We start from the raw sequence: 11466 nt of genomic DNA, 5'->3' as shown, positions 1-11466 counted from the left end.
ATAAAAAGCTTTTGCACAGCAAAAGAAACAGTCCACAAAACCAAAAGACAAGCGACAGAATGGGAGAAAATATTTGCAAATGACATATCAGATAAAGGGCTAGTATCCAAAATCTATAAAGAACTTATCAAACTCAACACCCAAAGAACAAATAATCCAATCAAGAAATGGGCAGAAGACGTGAACAGACATTTTTCCAAAGAAGACATCCAAATGGCCAACAGGCACATGAAAAAGTGCTCAACATCGCTCGGCATCAGGGAAATCCAAATCAAAACCTCAATGAGATACCACCTCACACCCGTCAGAATGGCTTAAATTGACAAGTCAGGGAACAACAGATGTTGGCGGGGATGTGGAGAAAGGGGAACCCTCCTACACTGTTGGTGGGAATGCAAGCTGGTGCAACCCCTCTGGAAAACAGTATGGAGGTTCCTCAAACAGTTGAAATTAGAGCTACCATTTGATCCAGCAATTGCACTACTGGGTATTTACCCCAAAGATACAAATGTAGGGACCCGAAGGGGTACGTGCACCCCAATGTTTATAGCAGCAATGTCCACAATAGCCAAACTGTGGAAAGAGCCAAGATGTCCATCGACAGATGAATGGATAAAGAAGTAGTGGTATATATACACAATGGAATATTATGCAGCCATCAAAAAGAATGAGATCTTGCCATTTGCAATGATGTGGATGGAACTGGAGGGTGTTATGCTGAGTGAAATAAGTCAATCAGAGAAAGACATGTATCATATGACCTCACTGATATGAGGAATTCTTAATCTCAGGAACAAACTGAGGGTTGCTGGAGTGGTTGGGGGTGGGAGGGATGGGGTGGCTGGGTGATAGACATTGGCGAGGGTATGTGTTATGGTGAGCGCTGTGAATTGTGTAAGACTGTTGAATCACAGATCTGTACTTCTGAAACAAATAACGCAACATATTTTAAGAAAAAAGAAAAAGAAGAAGATAGCAGGAGAGGAAGAATGAAGGGGAGTAAGTCAGAGGGGGAGATGAACCAGGAGAGATGATGGACTCTCAAAAACAAACTGAGGGTTCTAGAGGGCAGGAGGGTAGGGGGATGGGTTAGCCTGGTGATGGGTATTAAAGAGGGCACATTCTGCATGGAGCACTGGGTGTTATGAACAAACAATGAATCATGGAACACTATATCAAAAACAAATGATGTAATATATGGTGATTAACATAACAATAAAGAAATTTTAAAAAAATTAGCAGGTATACAAAGAAGCAAGAAAATAAAACTCCCAATGAGGAGATGAATCAATCAAATCTAACCTACAACCTCATAGAGGTTTGAGTTAGCAAATAAAGACATAAAAACCAGAGCTAGGACTAAGGTGAGACAGAAGAGGCATGTAAGGCACAAAATTTCATGAGACACTGACTCTCAAACTTGTGTCAATTCAGATCAGACCAAGGGAAGTTGGAAAGGTAAAACTCTAAGCAACCACAAAAATAATAAGATAAAACCAACAAAGAAGATAGCATAAAGTCTTTTTTAAACTATGTAATAAATCCCAAAGAAGACAGAGAAATAAGAAAAGGAGACCAGAGAACAGATAGGACAAACAAAAAACCAAAAGCAAGATGATGGATTTAAATTTAATAACACCAATAGTCACATTAAATATAAATGGAAAAATACTCCCAAATTAAATGGCAGATATTGTCATATTGGATAAAGAAACAATACCCAAATACTTCCCATAAGAAATACATTTGAAACACAGACACAAATAAGTTAAAAGTAGAAAGATAGAAAAAAGATATATCATGCTAACACTGACCAAAAGAAAGCTGGAGGGTCTGTATTAATATCAGATAAAACAGGTTTCAAAGGACAAAATATTACCATGGACCAAAATGATTATTTCATAATAATAAAATGTTTGTTGGATTAGAAGGACATAAAAATATTACCCACTCATGTCCCAAATATCAGAGCATCAAATTACATGGGTGAAAAACAAAACTTCAAAGAGTAATAAATCTAAAACTATAATTAGATATTTCAATACCCCTTTCTCAGTAATTGCTAGAATAAGTAGACAGAAAATTAGTAAAATTAAATTTGAACCACACTATCAACCAACCTGATCCAAAAGATATTTAGAACACTCCATCTAAGTGAAATAAGTCAAGCAGAGAAAGTCAATTATCATATGGTTTCACTTATTTGTGGAACATAAGGAATAGCATGGAGGACATTAGGAGAAGGAAGGGAAAAATGAAAGGGGGGAAATCGGAGGGGGAGACGAACCATGAGACACTATGGACTCCAAGAAACAAACTGAGGGTTTCAGAGGGGAGGAGGGTGTGGGGATGGGTTAGCCCGGTGATGGGTATTAAGGAGAGCACATATTGCATGAAGCACTAGGTGTTATATGCAAACAATGAATTATGGTACACTACATCAAAAACTAATGCTGTAATGTATGATGACTAGCATAACAGAATAAAATAAATTTTAAAAAATAATGAGGGACAAAAAAAAGAAAAAGAACACTCCAACAAAAGCAGAATACATATTCTTTGCAAGTGTGCATAGACCATTTATTTGGATAAACTATATTCTGGATCATAAAACAAATCTGCATAAATTTTAAAGAATTCAAAGAATATGCAAACTGTTCTCTGTCACAAATATATTGTATTAGAAATCAATAACAAGAAGATATCTTTAAAATTCCCAAATATCTAGAAACTAACATGCTTATAAGTAATACATAAAATAACAAAATCAAAAGTTAAATTAGAAATTAGAAAATAAATTGCTATAACTAATAAATTCAGTAAAGTTACAGGATAAAAAACCAAAATATAAAAATATTTTGGTGCTCATTTTGGCATCACATATTCTAAAATTGGAACAACACAGAGCTTAGCATGGTCCCTGCACAAGGTAACATACAAATTCATGAAGTACTTAATATTTTTTTAAAAATCTGTATTTCTATGCAGTAACAACAAACTATCAGAAAGAGAAATTAAAAATAACCCAATTTACAATTGCATCAATAAGAATAAAATACCTAGGCATAAATTTAACAAAAGAGATGAAAGATCTATCTATACACTAAAAACTATAAGATATTGGGCGCCTGGGTGGCTCAGTTGGTTAAGCAACTACCTGTGGCTCAGGTCATGATCCTGGGGTCCTGGGATCGAGTTCCACATCAGGCTCCCCCTGCTCTGCAGGGAGCCTGCTTCTCCCTCTGCCTCTGCCTGCCACTTCCCCTGCTTATGCTCTCTCTATCACTCTGTCAAATAAATAAATAAAAATCTTTAAAAAACTGTAAGATATTGATGAAAGAAATTGAAGAAGGCACAAATAAGTGGAAAGATATTCCATGCTCATGGATTGGAAAAATTAATATTGTCAAAATGTCCATACTACCCAAAGCAATCTACAGATTCAGTGCAGTTCCTATCAAAATTCCAGTGGCATTTTTCACAAAAATAGAAAAAAGAATCCTAATATTTGTATGGAATCACCAAAGATCCCAAAGATAGCCAAAGTAATCTTGAGAGAGAACAAAGCTGGAGGTGTCACACTCCCTGATTTCAATCTATATTACAAATTATAATTATCAAGCTCTAGTATGGAATAGTCATAAAAACAGACACATAGACCAATGGAACAGAATAGAAAGCCCAGAAATAAACCCACACATATTTGGTCAATTAATTTATGACAAAGGAGCCAAGAATATAGCATAGGGAAAAGACAGTCTCTTCTATAAATGATATTGGGAAAACTGGACAGCCACGTGCCAAAGAATGAAATTCAATCACTATCTAATACCATACACAAAAATTGGATTAAAGATTTGAACCTAAAACTTAAAACCAGAAAAGAAGAGGGGTGCCTAGGTGGCTCAGTCAGTTAAGTGTCTGCCTTCTGCTCAGGTCATGATCCCAGGGTCCTGGTATAGAGCCCCACGTAGGACTCCCTGCTCAGTGGGAAGTCTGCTTCTCCCTTTCCTTCTGCCCTTCCCCTTGTTCCTGCTCTCTCTCTCTCTTTCGCTCTCTCCCTCCCTCAAATAAATAAATAAATAAATAAAAACAACTCCTAGAAGAAAGTATAAATGGTAAGCTCTTTAACATCAGTCTTGGTGATTATTTTTTGGATCTGACACCAAAAGCAAAAACAACAAAAGCAATATAAACAAGTGGGACTACATTAAACTAAAAAGCTTTGCACAACAACGGAATCAACAAAATGAAAATACAACCTACCAAATGGGAGAAGATATTTGCAAATCATGTATCTGATAAGGGGTTAATCTCCAAAATATATAAAGAACTCGTACAAGTCAATGACAAACAATCCAATTAAAAATTTGACAGAAGACCTGAATAAACAGTTTTCCAAAGAAGACATACAACAGGTAATAAAAAGGTACTCAACATCACAAATTATCAGAGAAATTCAAATCAAAACCACAATGAGATATTAACCTCACACTTGTTAGGATGACTATTATTAAAAAGCCAAGAAATAAGTGTTGGTGAGGATGTGAAAAAATGGAAATCCTTGAGCACTGTTGGTGGGAATGTAAATTAGTACAGCCACTATGGATAACAGTATGGAGGTTCATCAAAAAATTAAAAATAGAACTACCATATGATCTAGCAATCCCACTTCTGGGTGTTTACCTGAAGAAAACTAAAACACTAACTGGAAAAGACATATGCACTCCCATGTCCATTGCAACATTATTTGTAGTGACCAAGATAGGAAGCAATCTAAGTGTCCATTGATAGATGAATGGATAAAGAAAATATGATATATAAAAAAGAAGATCTTGTCATTTGTGACAATGAAGCAGCACCTTGAGGGCATTATGCTAAGTAAAATGAGTCAGGCAGAAAGAAACAAAAACCATATGTTCTCACTTATACATGAAATCTAAAAATAAACAAACAAACAAAAACAAGCTCATAGATACAAAGAATAAATTGGTGGTTACCAGAGGTGGAGGTGGCGTAGTGAGTAAAGTGAGTGAAGGAAGACAAAGAGTAGAAACTTCCAATTACAAAATAAATAGTAATGGGGATATAATGTACAGCATGGTGACTATTAATTAATAATATTGGGTATTCCATATATGGAAGTTGCTAACAGAGTAGATCTTAAAAGTTCTCATCACAAGAAAAAATATTGTAACTATGTGAGGTAACAGATATTAACTACACTTATTTTAGTGATCATTTCACAGTGTATACAATTATCAACTCATGTTGTACACTTGAAACTAATATAATACTGTATGTCAAATATACTTAAATAAAAATAAAGAAAGAGAGAAAACAGGGTTTAAAACCCTAAAAAAAATTATTTTTAGCTGAATGAAAATGAAAGCACAACACACTGAAATTTACAGGATGCCACTAGAGAAGTACTTAGAGAAAATAAAAGCACTAAACACCTGTATTTAAACAGAAGAAAGGTCTCAAATCAATTATCTCAGCTTCTTCTTTCAGAAACTAGAAAATAAGAGAAAATTAAATCCAAAGGAAGTAGAAGAAAGGAAATAATAGAAATAGAAAAAGCAGTAAGACAACAGAAATAAATCAGTGAAACCAAAAACCAGTCCCTTGGAATAATTACAACTATTGTTAAACCTCTAACCAGACATCAGAAAAAAAGAGAGAGAAAGAGAAGTCACAGATTATCAAAACTATGAATGAGAGAAGTGATATTTCTACAGATTTTACAGATATTAAAAAGATAATAAGGAAAAATCATTGTGCTGGTTGAATAGTGTTCCCAAAAAATTCATGTCTATCTGAAACCAGTCAATGTGACCTTTCTGGAAATAGTGTCTTTACATGTGATCAAGTTAAGGTAAGGTCTGATCAAGTTAAGGTAAGGTCATAGTAAATTGGGTTGGGCCCTGAATCCAAGACTGGTAACCTTACAGGAAGAGGGAAATTTGGCACAGAGAAACACACGGGGAGAACATCATGTGAAGATGGACACACAGATTGTAGTAAAGAACCTATAAGCCGAGGAATGCCACAAATTTCTAGCAATCACCAGAAGGTAGGAGAGAGGCATGGAGCAGATTTTCCTTCAGAGCCTCTAGAAGGAACCATCCTTCCCAAAAACTTGACTTTGGACTTCTAGCCTCCAGGACCATGAGACAATAAATTTCTGTTTTTTTAAGCCATGGTAATTTGTTACAGAAATCCTAGGAAACTAAATACAATTATAAAAATATGCCAATAAATTTGAAAATTTAGGTGAAATGGACAAATTTTTTGACAGATGCAAACTACCAAAAATTCACACACCAAAAAAGATAACTTCTATTTATCCTTATATCTGTTAAGAAACATAATTGTAGTCAAAATTTTTCCACAGAAAAAACTCCAGATCCAGATGGATTCACTAATTAATTCTACCAAACATTTAAGGAAGAAATAATAGCAAATCTACACAAATTAATCCTGAAAACTGAAAAGGAGGGAATACTTCCCAACTGATTTTATAAAGTCAGAATTACTATAATACCAAAACCAGAAAAAGACATTACAAGAAAATAAAACTGTAGATCAATATCCCTTGTGAATGTGGATGTAAAAATTCTTTGCAATAGTTCAGTAAATAAATCCAATAATGTATACAAAAAAGAAAAATACATCATGACCAAGTGGGGTTTATCCCAGGATTGTAAAACTGGTATGGCATTCAAAAACCAACCAATGTAATCTCCATGTTAACAAATTAAAAAGGAAAAACTGTACATTCATCCCAATAGATGCAGAAAAAACTCAACATCCATTCCTGATGAAAAAAAAAAAACCTTCAGCAACATATGAACAGAAAGGGAACTTCTTCTACCCATTAAGGGGCATCCACAAAAAACCTACAAGAAAATCATACTCAGTGGTGAACAACTGAACACATTCCCTCTGAATCAGGTACAAGACAAAGATGTCTACTAACCACTTCAATCAGCATGGCATTGAAAGTTCGAATCAGTGCAATAAGGCAAGAGAAAGAAAGAATACTTGGAAAGGAAGAAGTAAAACCATCTCTGGTCACATGATCATCTATATAGAAAATCCAATAAAATTTTAATTACTAATTTTAATTTAAATAAACCTAAAAGTAAGTTTAACAAGTTTGTAGGTTACAAGAGTGATGTACAAAAAAACCCAATTGTATTTCTATATACTAGGAATAAAAAATCATAATTTGAATTTTTAAGAAATGCCACTTAAACATCAGATGATATGAAACACTTGGGGATAAATCTAACAAGAAGACTTGGAAATCATGAAACACTGTTGAGAGAAATTAAAGGAGACATATGTCATGTTCATGGATCAGAAGGCTCAATATTGTTAAGACATCAATTCTCTCCCAATTGATCTACAGATTTGACATAATCCCAATCAAAATCCCAACAGAATTTTTTTTACATATGAACTAGCTGATTATAAAATTCAGACATAAACACAAAGGACATAGACTATCCAAAACAACTTTGAAAAGGTCAAAGCCAGAGGACCAACATTCCCTGATTTCAAGACATTATAAACTACAGTAATATTAAGGCAATATGGTATTGTCATAAAGACAGGCAAATAAATCAATAGAACAGAACAGAGGTAGAACCCCATCTTGAGCAACCTTGAACAGTACTTTCATGGTGGGTCATGAGATAATGGGAAGCACACTGTTCAACCCGCTCCAGTCATCCTGTGATCCAAGTGCAGCTCAAACATCTCAGCATTCTCCTCCACCAGGATGAGCCTCTTCAACACAGGACATCTCCAGAGGCCAAGGGCAATAACTGAATTCCCCCTCCCTTCCATATTTGAGAGTCACACCTCCCCCCGCAAGGTCCCTGGAACTTGACTTCCCAGTGCCATTAACCAGCTGTTGATCCTAAAGTCCTCTATACTCATGTGGCCGAGAGAGTTCCCTGGGCCCCATGTAGGCAGTGTGACTCCAAGTAGTCACACTACTTGGACTGAGATTGTGATCAAAGGCCCTGCCCCTGGTTATGTGTCTAGAAGTGGGTCACTGACCCCACAGGGCCTGTGGTTTGGTAGGAGAGACAAAGGATTCAACAAGCGATTCCAAGGTTGACACACAAAATCTTACAGAAGGGTAAGTGTGTGATGCCGACCCAGCCAGAGAAGCAACCCTGGCCAAGGTAGGCCATGAAGGTAGCCCAAAGATGGTGGCATTCAACCAAGACCTGAAGGACAAGCCTGAGTTCAAATTGTAATTAAGTCTTTTGGGCTATGTTGCTTTATGGGGTTAATAATAAGGATAAAGCAGAAGCAGAAAGAGGGAGTAGGCAGTAGAGCAAAGTAGTCAAGTTCTGAAGTAAAAGGCATCCCCATTCCTGCCAAGGGAGATGTGGCTGTAAAGGCAGAGAACTGCCTGAAGAAAGAATCACAGTAGCATGCAGACTGTCCAAAGCCTCTCACTGGCCAGGCTTATATGACCCACATCCTGATTGCTTCCCCACCACGACTGGCAGCCATCTCCCCATTGCAACCCTGTGCCCCTATAATTGTCATTGGCACCAAGGTTGAGTTGAAGCTTGAGTAGAAGCTTGAGTCAGGGGTACATGGCCTCAGACAGTGCTCTCCTGGCCCTGCCAAATCAAAGGCACTTGCAGCTGACCCAGAAACCTCTGAAAGCTCCCATTCCCTTCATTTCCTGCTCAGACTTTGGGGAAGCCAAGCTGCAGAAAGAGAGTGCCATGCATTAGATTCTGGTGCAATGCACTCCTTGGGGAACACAGAAATGTTTCCCTGGGTGGAACAGGATTCCTTGATTTACTGTCTTCTCATCTCAGACACAAAAAGGGCTCTGGTGCAGAGCCTCGGATCTAGGAACAACAATGAAAGAATGCTTAAAAAATAAAAGCAGATGCCTTTGCCTTGAGATACTATCAACCTCGATCATTTATTTACAGCCTTTTCCCTTAGAGTCATGGGTGAATGCTCTGAAGTCAGAGAATGCCAGTTCCCCAAACCCCCTTGATTTTCTGGGACTTGATTAATGGTGCTATTAGTGGCTTTATTTGATCTTCACTAAATTTGGGAATTGAGCTTACCAATTTGGTCAGAAATATATTATTTTTCATATTTCTAAAGTTCCTTATGATAATGGTCCAGGACTGGAGCCTGGGATTTTCTCACCAACTGCTCCTCATATTGGATTTAAGTTTTGGGAGAATAAGTTTATTTGTTTGTCTGCCTTAGAGCATTGGACTATTAAGTGAGGGTCCCCAACTTGTGATGGTCTAACTGCAATTTTTTGATCTTAGGATGGTGCAAAAGCAACACAAATTCAGGAGAAACTGTGCTTCTGATTTTGAATTTTGATCTTTTCCGAGGTTAGAATTATGCAGGACTATCCTCTCCTGATGTTGGGCAGCAATAGTGAGCTGCAGTTCCCAGTCAGCTCCAGGATCACAAGGGCAAACAACCCCCACACTGACAACCGCTCTACCCATATGACCATCCTGGTTTTCATTTTCAGTACGGTATTCAACAAATTACATGAGATAGTCAGTCAACACTTAGTGGTAAAATAGAATTTGTGTTAGATGATTTTGCTCACCTGTAGACTAATATAAGTGTTCTGAGCACATTTAAGTTGGGTGAGGCTAAGCTATGATATTTGGTAGGTTAGCTGTATTAAATGAATTTTCAACTTAACGATATTTCAACTTAACAATGGGTTTATCAAGACATAACCCTATCAGAGCATCTGGGTAGTGCAGTGAGTTAAGCATCCGACTCTCAGTTTCAGCTCAGGTTATGATCTCAGGGTCGTGGGATAGGGCTCAGGGGAACTAGCATCGGGTTCCACACTCAGCTCGGAGTCTGCTTAAGACTCTCTCTTTCCCTCTCCCTCTGCCCCCCGCCCCCACCGTGTGCTCTCGCTCTTTCTCTCTCTCAAATAAATAAATAAATCTTTGGGGAAAAAAAGACATAACTCTATCATAAGTCAAGAAATATCTGGTATTATAGATGAGTGGGGAGGCTCCTTTGCCCTAAAGACTATGTTATTTAAGGCTTCTACTCTTGATATATTATTTGAACATGGTAGGTCCTCTTGTAGATGGCTTTTGTGTAATATCTTGGTGACCATTATTTTCTGTTAATTGGTGGAATTATAGTTTCTTACTTTGCAAAGGTATGCTTACACTATAAATTATAGAGCAAAGTTGGAACTTTTGCTTGCCAGATTATTGCTGGCACTAAGGAGACCTGGACACTATAATGGAGGTGGAATCCACCTATCTTTATCTATTTCTCAGTACAAACTGAGATGTAGGGGTAGAGTAGCCACCTGACCCTAGCTTTTCCCAAGGTCCTGTGGCCTAAACAGAATCACTGGTACCCTGTCTTGGCTCCACAAACCAGGGGTCTAGAACCATCATCAGCCAGACTAGTACTGCTTGGACCCCATCACTGAGTCCTAGGAGAGGAAACGGAGTGGATATTTGTGGGACATGAAATGGAATTGCATGGGAGGACGTTCATTCAGTCAAGAAGAGTTGATGATAAGTCCCAATTTCTAGACTGGACAATGGGCAATGGGGGACACTGGACTTATCCTAATTTAAGAAAGAAGACAATGGCTTCAGTTTTGGATAAGTTGGGGTCTGGATTGCCTGTGGCACATCCCAGGAATGCCAACTAGTATATGAGCCAGCAAGAAGAATGGAATATAGATTTTAGGATCAATAGTACTCACTCACCAAACAAACATTTATTGAAGGCCACCTGAGCATAAGATAAGAATAAGAAATTCTTGAATAAGAATAAGTCTTGAATACAAAACTCAATGCCTGATCTTCTGGAGCTCATAGTGGGGAGGGGGGGGGAGTGTGGAGTGGATAAATGTTAGCTATATACTAACAAACATCAGGGGGCTGGGACCAAGACACATGAAAATGTGGCCTTGAGTGGAGATGGGGAGACTCATCATCTCAGAAAGGTACAGGAATGAGGCTGAGTGTGATCATGGAAAATTGGGGGAGAATGGGCCAGAAGGTGATGGAGAGCTCCTGGTGCTCTCAATTAACACAGTGAAGAAGGAGGCAGTGTCCTCCACTGAACACAAAGGGGATGGAAGATGAGTAGAGCCCCAAGAAACAGAGGGACATGACAGAGATATGGGCAAGGACCCTTGGAAGTATGACAGCCTCCCAAGACAGGAGGTCATTAAATTGTCCATATCCGTGCTGCACAGTGGAAGTTTGATTTCTTGAGCTATGCCCAGTGGCCCCATACTGGATAAGCAAGCCTCCTTGCTCTGGAAGAGGCAACTACCCAGATGACCATGGCAGTGACAGCAAGGCATGAGTGATGGAGGAGCCCCAGGAAGGCAGGGAGCAGGAGGGGCTGGCAGCTGGAAGAGCTTGGCACTCTCCACAGAGGAAGAGCACATGC

General features: G+C 38.1%; 1 non-coding gene across 1 annotated transcript; it reads left to right on the top strand.

Moving 5' to 3' along the window:
• Positions 1-2861: 2861 nt before the first annotated feature.
• Positions 2862-2964, top strand: LOC112813251 (U6 spliceosomal RNA). Its single transcript, XR_003205488.1, has one exon. It is a non-coding gene; the product is annotated as a U6 spliceosomal RNA (small nuclear RNA).
• The last annotated feature ends 8502 nt before the right edge of the window (positions 2965-11466 follow it).

Source organism: Callorhinus ursinus, unplaced genomic scaffold, assembly GCF_003265705.2.
Source record: "Callorhinus ursinus isolate GAN/ISIS: 27379988/994484 unplaced genomic scaffold, GSC_fseal_2.0 scaffold2, whole genome shotgun sequence".
NCBI lineage: Eukaryota > Metazoa > Chordata > Mammalia > Carnivora > Otariidae > Callorhinus > Callorhinus ursinus.
The sequence above is the reverse complement of the archived record's forward strand: the minus strand, read 5'-3'. Positions and strand labels throughout refer to the sequence as shown.